Raw genomic sequence first — 17,085 nt, 5'->3', positions numbered from 1 at the left:
CTAATACCAATCCTGCTCAAACGCTCCCAGAAAATTGAAGAGGACGGAACACTCTTAACTCATTCTGCCCTTATACCAAAGCCAGATATATACACCTCAAGAAAATTACAAGCCAATATCTCTTTGGAATATGGATGCAAAAATTCTCAAGAAAATACTGGCAAGCCAAATCCAACAGCACATTAAAAGAATTATACATTATGATCAAGTGGGATTTATCTCAGGTATGCAAGGGTTGTTCAACATAAGAAAATCTTTCAACATAGTACACTACATTAACAGAATGAAAGGGGAAAAACAAAAACAAAAAACCACATGATCGTTTTAATTGACACAGAAAAGGCATCTGATAAAATCCAGCATCCTTTCTGGATAAAAACACTTAGACTACCAGGAACAGAAAGAAACTTCTTTAACATGGTAAAGAGTATGTCTGAAAACCCACAGCTAACTTAAAGGTGAAAAACTACAAGCTTTCCCTCTAAGATCAGGTACAAAATGAGGATGCCAGATATCACCACGATTATTCAACATTGTATTCAACATTTCAATGTTTCAAAAACATTGAAAATCTGTTTTTACAAGCCCTCCAGGTGATGCTGATGCCGAAGTTTGAGAACCACTGTTCTAAGTCAGCAGTGCATTCAGATCTCAATTACCCCATACCCCAAAAATATTTATCCTTTGTGGCCTATTCACAAGTGTCACCAGAAGGTTCTTTCTCTAGGAGAAGTTTCTACCAGCCTGTTACTCCCCCAGCCATCGCCACCCAGAGCCAGATGAGCGCCATCTGAACAGCTTTTGCATAGCAGTAGCCTCCACTGAAACATGCTGTGTGTGTTTCTGTCCCTTCTTTTTCTGTGCCACCTGCTTTTATGATCTGTTAGAAGACAAACACACCAGTTTTGGCTGTGCCCAGTTACGAACTGTTCCTAAGAACCAGCCAAATAATTCTTATGACGTGACTACCTTCCTACTGAATGTTGCTTTATATTTTTAGAGATTGCTGAGTGTTGGTCTAACATAGAAATGGATAGCCTCTAAGCTGAAATATTATTTTTTATAGAAACCAGAAAAATCTGAGTCAGATTCATAAGAGCAGTTTTCAGTAGTAATGGATTTCTCACACAAAAAATTCAAGTATATTTATTACCAAGTATTTGGGTTGAGATATACTACGTAAAAATGCCAGCTATATTTTTACCCTATAAAAATATATAGTTCTAACTCTATAAAAAATGTGTATTAGTCAGGGTTCTCCAGAGAAATAGAACCAACAGGATATGTGTGTGTGTACATGTATGTTTATATATGTATTTACACATATATGTAACTATAAAGAGATTTGTTTTAAGGAATTGCCTCAAGCAATTGTAAGGGTGGCAAGTCCAAAATCTGTAGGTCAAGCCAACAGGCTGGAAATTCTAGTAAAAACTGATACTGCAGTCTTCAGCCTAATTTCCGTGGGGATGGCTAACAGCGTGGGAACTCAAACGGGAGTTGGCATTGTCGTCTTGAGGCAGAATTTCTTCTTCCTCTGGAAACTTCCACTCTCTGTTAAGGCCTTCAGTTGACTGAAGGAGGCCCACCACATTATGAAGAGTAACCCCCTTGAAAGTCAACTCACTGTAGGTGCCCATCACACCTACAAAATACCTTCTCGGCAACATCTGGGCCGGTGTTTCACCAAACAAATGGACGCCAACGCCTAGTCACGTAAAATGAACCCCCATACCCTGGAACACAGGAGGCTAAACGATAAAGAGGGGGAGTTTTGCCTTCAAGCTTGTTTTAACTCCTTAGCTGAAGTTTTCTAATTTAAAAGTTCACTAAACAAATTTCATTAGAGGCTTCACAGTGTTTTAAGGCAGTCTGGACCAGGAAAAGATCCAGGTTTTGGGGAGTCTAAAGCTTAAGCAGTCTCAAGATTCCTTTTTCTTAACAAGGCTACAAAATTGTGTATGGATGTGAGGGAAATCAGAAATCCCAACAATCACCAGGTTTTTAACTGATAAATATCATAAGCATCATAAAATCTAGGGAAAAAATAATTTTAACAATTCAAGTTCTGACCTAGCCACATCTATGGGTATAATATTTTTCTCCCTACATTTTTGACTGAATACTTCTCGGCCACCTCTTCATATGACAAAGACTTTGGAACATCAAAAACAAGATCATTCCTCTAGCATCATTGATCCAAAAAATTTTAATTGATAGTTTAAAAGCTCCTTTCGGCCTCACAATTGTTACTGGTAATGCCACATGAGTTTTGGGGATTGTTGTTGAGTTGGGGGACATTTCTATCAAGTTTCTTTCACGTATTAGCTGTAGTAATCAGAAGAGATTTTAACAGACTGGCTTCAGCTCCCAGCCTTTTAGACCTTGCCCTACACACATGCATGCAGGCTGGTTAAGGAATAAAGAGACGGATCTGGAACCGGGCAGAAACCGTCGCCATTCAACACGGGTCCGTCTGTACCCCCAAGATGGCTGCTGGAAGAACCTGCAAGATTCCCCCACTCGAAACGAGATTTCCTTCAGAACAAAGGAGAAGCCCTGGATGTTCCCCAGCAAGGCCCCTCCCGGAGGGATTGATGGGTGGGGTGATCCATCCAAACAGCAAACAGCTGGGACTCCTCCCCTGCCATGAGCAAAGGGGTGGAATAATCAAGCGTTCAAAGAGCAGGTGGTAGGGCCCAAATGGCCCTGCTCTTCCCTGCCCCCTCCCGGCTCTTGTCTTCTCCCCGCTGTTCTGGCCTTCTTCACCCTCCACCTGCATCGAAACGCAAGTAATCAGAAGTAGGACAACTAGAAGACGAAAAGCAATGAGCTTAGTATATCACAAACTAAATATTCATTCCTCAAATAAATAAGAACCAACTGCACTTCCTGACATGAGGTCAGGGAATGAATAAGAACCAACTGCACTTCCTGACATGAGGTCAGGGTGGGGAAAAAATGTTACACGGTGGTCATTATAAGTAATATGATTTCAGATCAAGAAACAGTGTTTTTAACTACACCAGTAAATAGTTATCAACTCAAAAAGAAAACGCAAATAGAGCTTGGGGTTTAAAATCTGTACTGGGGAACTGTCGTCTGTGAACGGGCCCTCTTTATCCCTCTTCAGCCCCTTCCTCTCCACCTGGGACCCAAGATCGGTGACTTTCTCCCATTTCTCTTCCCACCCTTTAATAAATGACTGGCCTAAGTGATCCGGCTTGCTCCCGAAATTCATGTCTTGTAACTTAGCCAAGAACCTAGAGAAAATCCAGCAACACTCTCGTTAGGGTACCAGGTAGCACGGCCGTGTTCATTTCCCAAGGGGACCCCTGCAGAGTGGCCTTCCTGAAGCCACACTCGTCCTAAACGACGCAGACAGGACTGTGGCCCAATTAACCATTTCCCCCTCGAGGCAAATTAGATGTGTACCCAAGGTGATTTTCCTTTAAATTCCCAAAACCACGCCCACAGCCACTCAAACTCCACCCAGGATCTGAGGGGAAACAGTGGGGTGGGATTTGAAGTTAAGCTCTCTTAATCTGGAAATTTTACAACACCTGCCGAGGGGAACGGGCTGCGAGGACCGGTGCAAGGGAGGGAGCCTGAGGCTTCCTCTGAAAATCCACCTCCGTTCAAGAGAGAGACCGCCTGTTTGTGTCCTGGAGAGCCCTGGCAGGGGATCCAAAGTTCTGTGCCTTTAACTGACCAAGGAGACGCAGGGAAAGAGCTCAGGCTGACCGAGGGGGCTGAGGAAGGCACTGTAGAAAACAGTCCAGGCCCGGGGCTGTGCAGGGAAGGGGAGAAAGCACACACTGAAGAAGATGAGCGTTTTGAAAGAGACAAACGGGCAGGCTCCTGGTTCTGCAATTCCGCCTGGACGCAGCAGCCAGGCAAATTTGTCATAAATGATTAACTTCTGGAAGAACAAATCATTTGACCTCTCCAGCTGAACAAACACAGAACTGATTAAAAGAGCCAGAGGCAGTGTCAGGCGCACCGAACACATTTTCATAAAAGTCCTGCCATTTTCGATCCCAGGAGCCTTGGGGAAGCTTAAATAATGGTGTCCCTTTAGCCAAAGGAAAGGAATTCCCTGGCCTGGGGGTGGGGCTGCAGTCTGGGGAATCATGCAGAGACTGGCTCCAGATCGCAGGGGCTGATTTTGCTGTAGCTTTGGAAACTGTGGCCTTGGGGGTCCTATAAGGAGGGCTTGATTTATGAAAAATATTCCAATTTCTGGCATATCAACCAAAAGACGGAGTGTGGACAGCAAAAGGCTCTAAGGAGCTCCTGGTGGTACCATGTGCAAGTTTCAAGTGATCTGTGATTCTATTCTTAGGGCTCAGCCATCAAAATTCATTCAAAATAGCTTTTACCTAGAAGAGTTCAATGGATACAAAATGCAAATGTGCAGCCCTATTAATTCCAAACTTCCCTGTTCCTTGCAGCTACCTATCACAAGTAGATTTTTAAATGAAAAGTGCCCCTGCCCCCAGGGGATTTCTTGTTTCATTCAGACAAAATTTAGCAAGAACTCTAACAAATCAAACGCAAAGGTGAAAGGAGAAAACCGAGTAGAAACAAAGACCAGAATTCCTTTTTCTTAACTACTTCCAAACCACTATTCCCTCAAAGAAAACTTGAAGAAATGGCAACAAGCTAAAATCAAAATGCAGGTCACCACTTATTCTCATTTGCCGTGATCTTCTTGAACTAAAACGAACAATCTGGTCAACCCAGACACCAGTCTTAAAGGGTATTGTCCCTTACGAAGCCAAGGGTCCAAATTCTGTTCTGAAGCCTGCGCCTGACCCGTGATTACTCAAAAATCAAAATGTTCTCCTTGCAGGTGCTCCCCACGCTAAACAATGAGACAACAGCCCTGATGGACAGTTGAGTTCTTTAGACAAGGCACCATATACATATATTAGAGCTTTATTTTAAAATAAACTCATATGCCTACACACACGGACACACACAGCAAGTTCATTGTAAAGTCCCTGTTTCAGCTTAAGTTTAAAAAGTTGAGGCTCGCAGTTTTAGTTCAAGTGGCTGAGCGCCCACTTCCCATGTGCAAGGTCCTGCGTTCCCTCCTGATTAAAAAGTTGAAAGATGGAAATAACTTATGAGAAAATATTTTAAACAAAAGGCATTCATGTTTAGAGTACCTGTATTAAATGATTATAAGTAACACATTCTTTTTAAAAAAATTAATGCTTCTAAATTTTAAAATAAAACTGTGCTTATCACAGAAAACATGGGAAGAAAGAAAAAACAGGAGACAAAAGAGAATCACCTCTAAACCCATTCACCATCCGGGGGCAAAGTGGGCCAACCTATGTGTTTATCTTCCTCCAATATTTTTGCTGTTCATATTTTTAAAATACAGATGTCAGTGTATGAAATCTTCAGAATTATATAAGCTTATTTTAAGTTTTTTTCCCTGATTATAAAAATAAAGCCTGGGGAAGCAGATGTGGCTCAAGCAATTGGGCTCCCATCTCAGTTTTGGATGCTACGAGTCCAACCTCCAACCTCAAGGTCTCGACAGGCCATGCTTTCTCCCAGTCTCCGGTGTTCTGGTGCTGGCTTGCCCATGATCCTTGGCTTTCCTTGGCTTGCATCTCTGCCTCCATCACGTGGTTTCTCCTTCTAGCTTCTCCTTCTTGTGCTTAGTTGTCTATGTCTATGTACAGATTTCCTTTCCTTAAAAGGACTTCAACCACATAGATTAAGGTCCACCCTAATTCAATGTGACCTCATCTAAATAGGATCTTTGGAGATTCCATTCACAAATAAGTCTTAACAAATAATAACATCTTCAAAGGTCCTATTTACCAAGGGGTTCACACCCACAGGAGCTCAGATTGAGCCTTGAATGTGTCTTTTGAGGAGTATGTGATCCAATCCTCAACGCTACTTGATGAAAGGTTTCATTTGTTTTGTATGTCGAGACATTTGGGAATCTTCCTTTTGAGAGGCTTTCCTGAAAATGACCTCTTTGGGCATAGGGCTATGGGCTATACTCCCAATTCTTTCTCCAGGGTTAAGTTGGATGGGGATGGCTTAACACAAAAGAATCACTTCAGGGAAGTGGATGTAGCTCAAGTGGTTGAGTGCCTGCTTCCCCTGTATGAGGTGCTGGGTTCAACCTCCAGTACCTCCTTTAAAAAAGTGGAGGGGGGAGTCCTTCAGGGATGAACTGTTAATGGCAGCATTGTAAGCAATTTTGAAAGATGAAGTAGGAGGAGGAAAGAAATTATGTGCTTCACAAGTTGTAGCAGTTTGCTATGGTTTATGAATTCAAAAATAGATAACGGATTATGTTTATAAACTGGTCTGTACACAGGCATGATTGAATTATGATTAGGGCTTTCATTGGGCCAAGTCAGTAGGACATTGAGTCCCCACCCCCTTGGTGGTCAGGGACTCAGATAAAACTAAACAGCAGAGCAGAGGAGTATGTTGGAGTTTTGATGCTGGAGTTTTGAGCTGGAGCCTGGGAGGTAAGCACACAGAGGAGCACAGCAGCTGAACGTGGAGAGAGTTGAGCCCCAGGGAGAGGGACAGAGCCAGTCACCTGAGAGTCTAAAGCTGGCCTTATGGAAAAAACAGAGGAGCTGAACCCAGACAGAAATGAGTCCCAGGAAAAGAGGAACCCTGAACCCTGGCAGACTTCAGCAGCCATCTTGTTCCAACACATGGCAATAGACATTGGTGAGGGAAGTAACTTACGTTTTATGGCCTGGTATATGTTAGCTTCTACCCCAAATAAATACCCTTTATAAAAACCAACTGATTTCTGGTATTTTGTATCAGCACCCCTTTGGCTGACTAATACACAAGTAGAAAACTTGTTACTGCTTTCCCCAGGCACATAGACTTCTGTCTTCCCCTCTGCCTATAATTGGTTTTCAGAACTGGGCTGAACAATGCCTCACCTCCAGGCTGCTCAACATTTCAAGTGCACTGAGTTTCAAGTGTACGAGAATCAAAATACCCTTCTCTTCAAATGGCATGTACCTAGGCTCTAGCACCATCTCTGAGTTGGATTATGATCATGCATCATTTGATGTGGGACAGCAAGCCTCCCTAGACACGGCCAGCCCCGGCGGAAGGCAGACGCGTAGCCTGGAGCCAGGGGTCAGGGTGGCTGGCACGGGCGCAAGCCCTCAGCCTGCCCAGGCCTACTACCGGGCGGCTGGAATGGGCGGCCGCGTCCTCAGCCAGCACGGGCATGACGCCCTCAAGCCCGCCCAGGCACCAGCAGAGGCTGCGCCCATAATCTCCTGCCTAAAACATCTGGTCGGCCCCTGCCACTCCACCCTTCTTCCTCCCCTCCCTCTCCTGCTCCCTTCCCCCCCACGCAACTGCTTTGTTCTCTATTTCCCGCCACAGCCTAAGAAGCTCAAGTCTGCCTTCCACTCCAGCAACGGCAATAGCCAATCTCCTGCCACCACCTCTCCCACTTCATGTAACCTCTTACTAGCCTTCCCCCCTGGTAACTGCTTACGGCAGCCAACCAAAATATTGCTCACCTCTGAACCAATTAGCATTCCCCACGCCACCCCCCTGCCCTATAATACTATGCTCACTTCCTGAGTAAACCAGACCCGTGCCACCAGCCTCGTCTCCGTCTCCGTGGTCTGAGTTCCTCTAGCCCAGCCGCGTCATCCTCACCTAAGCCCGCGACCCCAAGAAGCCCCACAGAGGTTTCGGGGTCCCCCACGAAGCCCCCCAGAGGCTTCAACAATTTGAAAAGCACCTCAGTGCTTCTGGTGAACACTGAATGTTGAGAACTGCTTTTATTTTTTTTTTTTGTCTTTATTTTTTAAAGAAGTCATTAAAAAAATATGAGGGTGCCATATACCCCCACCCCCCACACCCCACTTCTCCCCCCATAACAACAATCTCCTCCATCATCATGTGACATTCATTGCATTTGGTGAATACATCTCTGAGTACCGCTGCACCTCATGGTCAATGGTCCACATCATAGCCCACATTCTCCCACAGTCCACCCAGTGGGCCATGGGAGGACATACAATGTCCAGTAACTGTCCCTGCAGCACCACCCAGGACAACACCAAGTCCCCAAAACACCCCCATATCTCATCTTTTCCTCCCATTCCCTACTCCCAGCAGCCACCATGGCCACTTTCTCCACACCAATGCCACATTTTCTTCGATTACTAATCACTATAGTTCATGAATAGAATATCAGTAAGTCCACTCTATTCCATACTCTATTCCTCCATCCTGTGGACTTTAGAATGGTTGTGTCCACTCCACATCTACATCAAGAGGGGGCTTAGATTCCACATGGATGCTGGATGCAATTCTCCTGCTTTCAGTTGTAGGCACTCTTGGCTCCCTGGTGTGGTGGTTGACCTTCTTCACCTCCATGTTAGATGAGTGGGATAAGTTCAATAAACCAGAGTGTAGGAGTTGCAAGTCTGTTGAGGCTCAGGGCCTGGCTATCACATGGTCAGTCCAGAGATTCAGGTCCCCTGGTTATACATTGAACCCCAGCACTAACTACAGTTCCGGTAAAAGTAACAGGAGAGGCTTGTGAGCAAAGATCACATCTGAGTCCAGCTCCATCACACAGAAACACAAACTCCAAAGTAGGGCCAACTGACATGGCACTGAACTCCATCTGCCATGACCATAGAACCTGTGGGTCTCTGTAGCCCTCAGAAGAACCAATACCTGGGGTTGTATCTACTTTATCTGTTTCTGGGACTCTGCTGAGGTGTCCATAAGGGCAACCCCTCTGATAAACTCCTGGCTCTTTTTGGAGACTCATAGCTATATAAACTCATTTGTCCTTTCCATTTCCCCCTTTTACTCAGATCAAAAAGCATTTTTTAACTCCTGGTATTATATGTAGACTGAGATATTCTGCTGATCTGAGTTGACCCTTTTATTCAAGGTCATTTTCTAGTTACATCATCAACTGGTACTTCGTAGTAATCCCTCGGCACCAGGGAGGCTCATCCCCAGGAGTCATGTCCCATACTGGGGGGAAGGCAATGCATTTACATGTGAGTTTGGCTTCAAGATTGGCCACATTTGAGCAACATGGAGGCTCTCGGGAAGTAACTCTTAGGCACCCTGCAGCTCTAGGCCTTGTTCTTATTTCAGGTGCACAGGCTCACAAGCATAGTCATTAGTATCAAGGGCTCATTGTTGGACCTTCGTTCTTTTTTGGTCTTTGCCATTGCACTTGGGGGACTGTTGCTGTTCCTTTAGGGACTGTGATAGAGCTTCCCTGGCTAGGAACTCAGCACTCCCTCAGTTGTTTTTAATTGTAACCTCTATGAAAATATCCAAACATTTTTATGTACCCTGGATATATGCCCTGGAGAACTCCCTGCCAACCATGTGTCCCCTCTCAATAACATCCCACACCAGTATTCCTCCCCTGCCATTGTTGAACCTCTCTGTGATCCAAAACTTCTTCAAAAGTGAAGCCCAATATATTGCCAGGTTCCATTAATAGTAAAATGGAATATAGTGATGAGTTTAAAAGTTAGATATAGAATACATATTAATTTAGAAAAAATAAGGTAAAAATAAATTGGGGTATCAAAAAATTTAAGAATGAAAAGCTTTGTTTTTGATGTTTTGCCTTCCATCAGTGCAATAAGTGTTGCCCTGTATGCAAATTGGCAAGGCAACTACTTCCATCTTTTCCTCAGTATTATGTCCTATTTTTTCTTGTTTTTTTTCTAATTATTAAGCTTATCTTCACAAAAGTTTTAGGTCACAGTAATTCATATATACAATATACAGTACACCCACATATCCAACATAAAACCCTTTTCCCTTCCACAGCAATAATATTTTTACATATTCATACTATATTTACTGAAACTGATGTACAGATATTGAGACAATAGCTTTCAAACAAGGGTTTACATTGTGGTTTATATTTTAGACTATACAATTTTCTAAATTTTTAGTTATCTTATGTTTTACATTATGATTTACATTTTAGCCTATCGGCCCGTATATATTTTTGGTGTGATTTAACATGTCTTGTATCCATCCTTGTGTACTCTTGTGGAACACTTCTATTGCCCACACAGTTACATTGGTTCCATCTATTCAATACCTCTTTCCCCCTCCCCTCGGGGCCCACAGTGACAGTCAATCTTCATTGCTTGAAGGGCCATGTTCAGAGATACTTGCAACAGTGTTGAGGGCTTGACATGCTCAACTGCCCTAATGCACTGGGAGCCACCATTTCTCTTGAGAGATACAGTTCCCTCTGTTTGAGAACATCAGTCCTCCCCAGGATGTGGGTATACCTTCACTCTCATTATATGGGTCTCTACCCAATGGTACAACCCACTATGGCAAAATGAGCACTCACACACTCCCTAGGACCCTGTCCTGTGTCGGATTATCCCCTTTAAGCATCTTAAACAGGTGATCTTCCTTATTATATTTTTAAAAAAGTTTTCTCAGCATTATACTCTCAACCAAAAACCTGACAATCTCCAAAGTTCATATGAGAACTGCTTTTAGATTATTCTGACTGATGCGGCTTTTTAAATGCTTCAGGCTCACCTCAAACGTAAACAAGGGGGATTTAGCGCTCAGCATTGAGAATGCCTCCTCTCATCCCCAATTCTCAACCACTGCCCATTCACCAAACCATGGACGCAGTGCCTCTGGAATGTGGAATATCTGGAATTCTCCATCAGTGCCTGAATCCCAGAGATGTGACACTGAGGAATTCCTGCTCTGAAAATGGGGGACCTCTAACTGCATTGCCTGATAGGGATTCTACAGTTTGCTGAATTAGACTTTTCCTCATACCGTACGTAGTTCTAAACTCGCAGGTTACCCGGATTCTGCAAATGACTGCAGTGAACCTCTGGTGTCTGTGTCTGGGAACGCCTCCTCCTTTGGGACACATTTCCCATCCTGGTCCACATGGTTCTGATGGGCTGTCAATCAGAAGGGCCCATTGCTATGGCCACCGCAGGGTTGACACATGAAAGAAAGCTGGGCCCATCCGTCTCTCTCTTCCACAAGTTTGAATCTTTAGCAAGTGGTGGGAGGTGAACCTTATGAAGAGAGCAGTGTCTACACAGTCCTGGCTGACGTTCTTGAAACTTACCTGGTTCCAACTTTTCCCAAATTTTGTTTTTCAAGAAATTCCTTTCATATTTTAGTTACTAAGTATGCTCTCAATCAACTCTTGTTTCTTACTTGAGTTAGTCAGAGTTGAGTTTGAGTTTTTGGGGGTTTGTTTTGTTTTGTTTTTGTAGCTAAAGAACCCTAAGTAAGACAAAATTGATGAGAGAAATTGGATTTCAGGTTATAGATCCACAAAGAAATGTGTTTTATTAGAATTAGTTATTGAATCTAAATGAGAAAAATAGAGTGAAATTCTCCATTTATGTACCTAAAAACTACTGACCTAATTAGCACCTTTGGTCAGGTAGGACACAGAGTACCACTAAGAGTAAAGGTCTTGAGAACTAGCTAGCTGTGGGGGCTATGAACCAATTTAAAGAGAATGAAAAATGGGGAGCAGGTGTGGCTTAGTGGTTGAGGGCCTGCTTCCTATGTAGGGGTCCTGGGTTCAATCTCCATCCTCCTTTTAAAAAATTAATTAAAAAGAAGAGAATGAGGGGAGCAGATGTGACTCAAGTGGTTGAGTTCCTGCCTCCCACAGGGGAGGTCCCAGGTTCAGTTCCTTATGCCACCTGAAGAAACAAAAACAAGTAAACAAATGAATAAACCAGCTCAGGGAAGGTGCTGTGGCTCAGTGGTTGAGCAACAGCTTTCCACATACAAGGTCCTGGGTTCAATCCCCGGCCCCGGTACCTAAAAAAAAAAAGGGAGAGAGAATAAGAAATGCAAGGAGCAAGGAGTAGGATGGTTTCTTCTAACATAACTGGATATTTTAACTATCCTCAAACTTTCTTATCTTAAGATATGGAATAAAACTCAGGAGGATCCTGGCTCTTTGATGATTTTCCTGAGTTACTGTACCGGCTCTGGATTTCTCACTCTGGACTTTTTGTTTAATGAGAAAAATAAACCCCTTACTTGTTTAAGTCACTGCACTTGGGTTTCTGTAACATGCAGCTAAACACAATCCTGAGAGCCTTGATCTGTGGGTGATGATGGACCCTGAGGCAGCTGCTTCAAGGATTGGAATCCAGCCACCACCAAATGTTAAGCCAGTATGTGCTTCTCTGGGTGTCCCCTTGCTGAACCTGGGATAGGATGAGAAAGTGATATTGTGGCATTGAGGAAAGGGCATTGCTTGGAATTGCTCAGTGAGGTACGGGCTTGTATGTAAGCAAAATGGTAGCGAGGCCCCTTGGCAGTGAGCAGCCTAAGAGTCAGGCGTGTTCTAATAAATTCTGGATTCTCTGACATGCAAATCCTGCCGAGGTAAGCTGCACAGCGAGGCGACGCAGAGCAAGACCAGTGGGCACAGCGACTCGTGCCCAGTCACCACCAATCAGCTCAGCCACCTGAGCCCCAGGGGCGGCGTGGTTAAGGCCAGAGAGAAGGCTGGGTTGTGCTGAGAATAATCTGTCCTCATGGAAACGAGGAGCAGGGAGAAATATTTGGGTCCTGCTGCACCTCACTCCTAGACTTTCTAAAACCCCACCAAAGACTATCCTTTGAGTTGGTCATTCACGTACTGCCCAGGCCTCCTCAGCACAACCCCATAGTTTATTCCATCCTTCATGTTTGGAAATGAGGAAATGTATGTCAATCACTTAACACGCAGAGCCAGACACATAGTAAATATAGCAGATAAGATCATGATTTTTATTGCTATAATTATTAACACAGGAGAAGCAGTTTAGTGTATTTGAAAAATTATGATCCAGAGACCTGGAATGTTTAGCTAACCGAACAACTTGGGCAAATCATCTTCCTTCTGAGCTTTGCTTTCTTGGTCTGAAAAGCATTTGATAATTTGTGTTCAGGGTACAACTCCAGGAAGCACCATTCGCAGACTAGAAAGCACATTGTATTCCCTGGAGTTGCTAACTCCCCTCATTGCCCCAGCCCAGTAAAGAAGTGTAACTTTCTTGGCGTGTGGTCAATGCAAACTGATTCACCTTCTCCACAATCAAGTTGTAATCCATTAGTCAATGTGTGTGCTTGAAATCAGTGATAAAATGCCTGCCAGGGAATTAGCCAGCCCTGCTATAACTGAGTTTTATGCTTGTGAGATTGTAGTATGTGTCAAGTGGAAAACAGCGAATATAAATCTGAAACAGCTAAAGGGCAGTAGAATGCTTCACATCTTCTGAAGTTCTAATCTCTAGGGGGAGTGGCCAATCAGGCTAACCACTGGTGTCTGAGCTTTGAAGACCCCTGGAGATCTTTCTAGAAGGAGGTTGGGTGGAAACAGGAGGGCCAGCTGGTGCTAAGAGAAATCTGAGGCTCTCATATATGTACCTATGAATTAACTACTGGGGATGGTTGTCTTGTAACTTTACCCCCTTCCCCTCCATACCATCTTCAGCCTACTTATTTCCTTCTTGTGACATTTCCACTTCTTTCCTCTTTTAATATTAGTTTGGTGTTTGTAATTCATTAAAGCTTTGGCTCAGTTTCACTTAGACATAATGTTGTCAGTGGGTTATATCAAAGGGTAGCGAGCAGATTCATTTGCTAGTGTCATATGGAAAATATGTGATCTGAGCATCTCCTTAAAAAGTTAGTACTCAATATCATTGCTCATTAGGGAAATGCAAATCAAGACCACAATGAGATACCACTTCACCAACTATGGGCCATTATAGGATGGCTATAGTAAAAAAAAGAAAGAAAGCAAGAAAAATACCAAGTCTTGACGAGGATGTGGAGACACTGAAACTCTCATCCATTGCTGGTGAGAATGTAAAATGGTGTAGCTGCTATGGAAAGCAGTTTGGCAGTTCCTCAACAAGTTAAATATTAAATTACCACATAACCCAGCAATTCCATGACTAACTTTATACTCAAAAGAATTGAAAATAGGTGTTCAAGCAAAACGTCAAAACAGCACTATTCACAAGACTCAAAAGGTGGAAACAACCCAAATGTCCATCAATGAATGGATTAAAAAATGTGGTATATCCATACAACGAAATATGGTTCAGCCATAAACAGGAAGGAAGGACTGATACATGTGACATCAAGAATGAACCTTAAACACATGCTAGACCAAAGCAAGTCACAGAAGGCCCCATAGGGTGTGACTCCATTTATATGAAACGTCCAAAATAGGCAAATCCATAGTGACAGAAAGGAGATTATTGGTTGCCAGGGGCTGTGGGGAGGGGGAAATGGGGACTGTCTGCTTAATATATACAAGGATTCCTTTTTTGAGTGAGGAAAATGTGTTGGAGCTGGATAGTGGTGATGGCTGCACAACACTGGGAATGCCCTTAACGCCACTGAACTGTAAAGTTTTAAATGGTAAATTTTGTGTCATGTGTATTTTACCACAATAAAAAAAAAAAATTAATGGCCTACTTTTGGCCATGTAGCACAAGTCGACATCTGGATTAAAAGAGGAATTCTAAGAAAGGAGATCCATGAAAATCCTGTCCCGCATTCCACACCGCATGCTTCTGCTCCCCTATTCATACCAGATGTTCAGGCGGGTGATTCCAGCTGTATACAGTTGTATTTTGGTAAATGTCTAATAACTGATTCTCCAGAAAAAAAATAATTTATAGCATTTGTTAATGCCTCTGGTGTAAATGCTCCTACTATGGCAGGTTTCAAGTGATCAGTGTGCTCCTGTTTACAGAATTGGGAAGAGATGTGCACAGGCAGCTCTCATCAGCTGGAAAGAGCCAGCTCTAGCGCACACTGGCATAGTTTTAAAGCCTTACTGTTTACAGAAGGCGACTGTCAGACCTCTGCCAATAATCCTGCAAACCCCAAACCCCAAGATTTAGTTCGAAGGGTAAAGTGTTCAGAAAACTAAACTAAACCCAAAGCAGCTTCAGTTCCACTAACTCACAGATACGATTAACTCGAGCCTCTGGAAAAACAAGGGGTGAAGGAGACCACACTCCCTTAGCAAAGCGCCTGGAATATAATAAGTATTCAGTTATCACTTAAAATGTCAGCCATATTTGAGCGCCGACTATATGCTTATTTATAAGGATTTAAATAAGTTTAAATCCTTTTTCAAAAACTTCGCTTCTTCCTAAACAACTATAATCTTTAAAGCATTTACTCAGTGACCTGGTTTTCAAATACACATTAAAACAAATATTTAACCATTAAAATAACAAACGTTCATCAGAGAGAACCTCCAACCGCCTATGGCAACTGTACCAAACTTTGTGAAGCAATGCGCTGAGTAAATGTTGACCATCATTATTAATATTTATCTTTGGAGTGCAAGCACTCAAGGACTCCATTTAATAATGGAGATGGTAAATTCTCAGTACTATATTTAGATAAATCATCAGGAAACTTGGCTCCAAATATCCTGAAGAGACTTTAAGGAAAATCTCTTTAACCTTCCTTTAAAGGTCACTGCTGCCAGGCAACCCCTTTCTTCCCGGTTGTCGACCACCGCTGGGAGATGCTGTTAAAGCACCCGTCTTGTTGAGCTGGAGCTGGAGGAACACGTTCTGCCTCTAAGGGGGTTTCAGTAAGGGAGCCAGTGAGCACAACGGGACTCGGAGGTGCCCACGCGTTCCCGTCCCTCCTCGGGCATTCCCGGGGCAGCCCCATGGCCAGGCAGCAGGCGAGGGACTGGAAATGAGGAGCCGTGCGTGTCAACACCAGCTCTGTGCCCGTTCCACAGGGCATGGCTGGCCGGCCTCCCAACTTAGGTCCCCTGTTTGTCAAACCCGTTGGGGCAGGAGACAGGATCCCACTACAGGGAAGATCAGATTTCAGAAATGGAAGCTGTTTTGCCTCCTCCTTCCTCTTGAGCGGCTGGGTGGCAACTATTCACAACCGTGGGACAGGGAGGGTAATTTTCCCTTCATTGATTTTTTTAACCCTATTGGAGAGCGCTTCTCCTGTAAATCTGAAAGGGATGTTCTAAGCTTCTGAATTACGATTTGTTTTTCTTGTTTTAAAGGGGACTGTGGTATTCAAACACAAATCCAAATCAGAGCTTAATTTCCTCAGGTGGTTAATTGAATCCAAGGAAGAGTGGCGTCTAATTACCAGCGGTCCTCTGATGGAAGGGTTATCTGGATTCATCACTGACTAGTAAATTCATAATTTAGGAAGCCCTCTACAGCCACTTGCCTTAATAGCCCTCATTTTAGAATGCTGCTGTCTTTGAGCCAAAGGATGCTTAACACAACATTTGGGAAGGGTGATAGCAAGGAACCACTTACGGAGAAGGGAGTCGTTTCCTCATTCATCTCTGCTTCTCCTCTAAGCCAGTGCATCAGGGCTGCTTCTCCCCTCACAGACGCGAAAGGCTGGGAGTCCTAGGAAAACCAGCACCCAGTTGCTGAATCTGTTATCACTGAAGAGGTCATGACAGCTGAGTGTACTTTTCAGCATCAGTGCCGAGCTACCGATCCTGTATTTTCTCACGTTAGGGCTCAGTGATGAGGACTTTTTTCCTTGGCAACAGTACCTGCCCTTCCAGTTTCTCAAGAGAGCGTCATGACGGGGAAGGTCTCTTCAGGAAGAGGACTCTGTCTCAGCAAGACCAGAGCACAAGTTTGGAGCAAGAAACAGGCAGGATTTCTGTGAAGGAGGCTGTGCCCGGTCAGAGGGAAGGCCGGCCATCCGCCACCCGCGGCTTTGCCCAGAAAGGGCCCACGCGGGAGGCAGGCCCAACAACGCCGAGAAGACTCCCGAGCAAAGCGGATTTAATCTTGGGCAATTATTGCCTAAAAAAGACTTACAGTCTCCAAGCTTCTAACTTAAAATCCTTTCGAGTGGGGGAAAACATCCTCCACGGTGAGTGGGGTGCACTGGTGGGCCAGCGTCCCGGGAGGGGCTGGGCATTGCAGCCTGGGTTTGAGATGGTAGACACAGCACTTGACGTTTTTGAGTGTAAGTTTTTCCAGTAGAAAAGGAGTGAAACAAAATGCTTTCTGAAGTAGCTTC

At 43.9% G+C, this 17,085-nt stretch overlaps 1 long non-coding RNA gene across 1 annotated transcript in view; it reads right to left on the bottom strand.

The window, feature by feature from the left end:
• LOC139439485 (uncharacterized) overlaps positions 1-16,585 on the bottom strand; it is a 55,041-nt gene extending 38,456 nt beyond the window's left edge. The window contains exon 1 of the long non-coding RNA XR_011649357.1: positions 16,359-16,585. This is a non-coding gene — a long non-coding RNA (uncharacterized lncRNA). The remainder of the gene's footprint in view (positions 1-16,358) is intronic.
• Positions 16,586-17,085: the final 500 nt, after the last annotated feature.

The sequence above is a fragment of the Dasypus novemcinctus genome, chromosome 8 (assembly GCF_030445035.2).
Source record: "Dasypus novemcinctus isolate mDasNov1 chromosome 8, mDasNov1.1.hap2, whole genome shotgun sequence".
Taxonomy (NCBI): domain Eukaryota; kingdom Metazoa; phylum Chordata; class Mammalia; order Cingulata; family Dasypodidae; genus Dasypus; species Dasypus novemcinctus.
The sequence above is the reverse complement of the archived record's forward strand: the minus strand, read 5'-3'. Positions and strand labels throughout refer to the sequence as shown.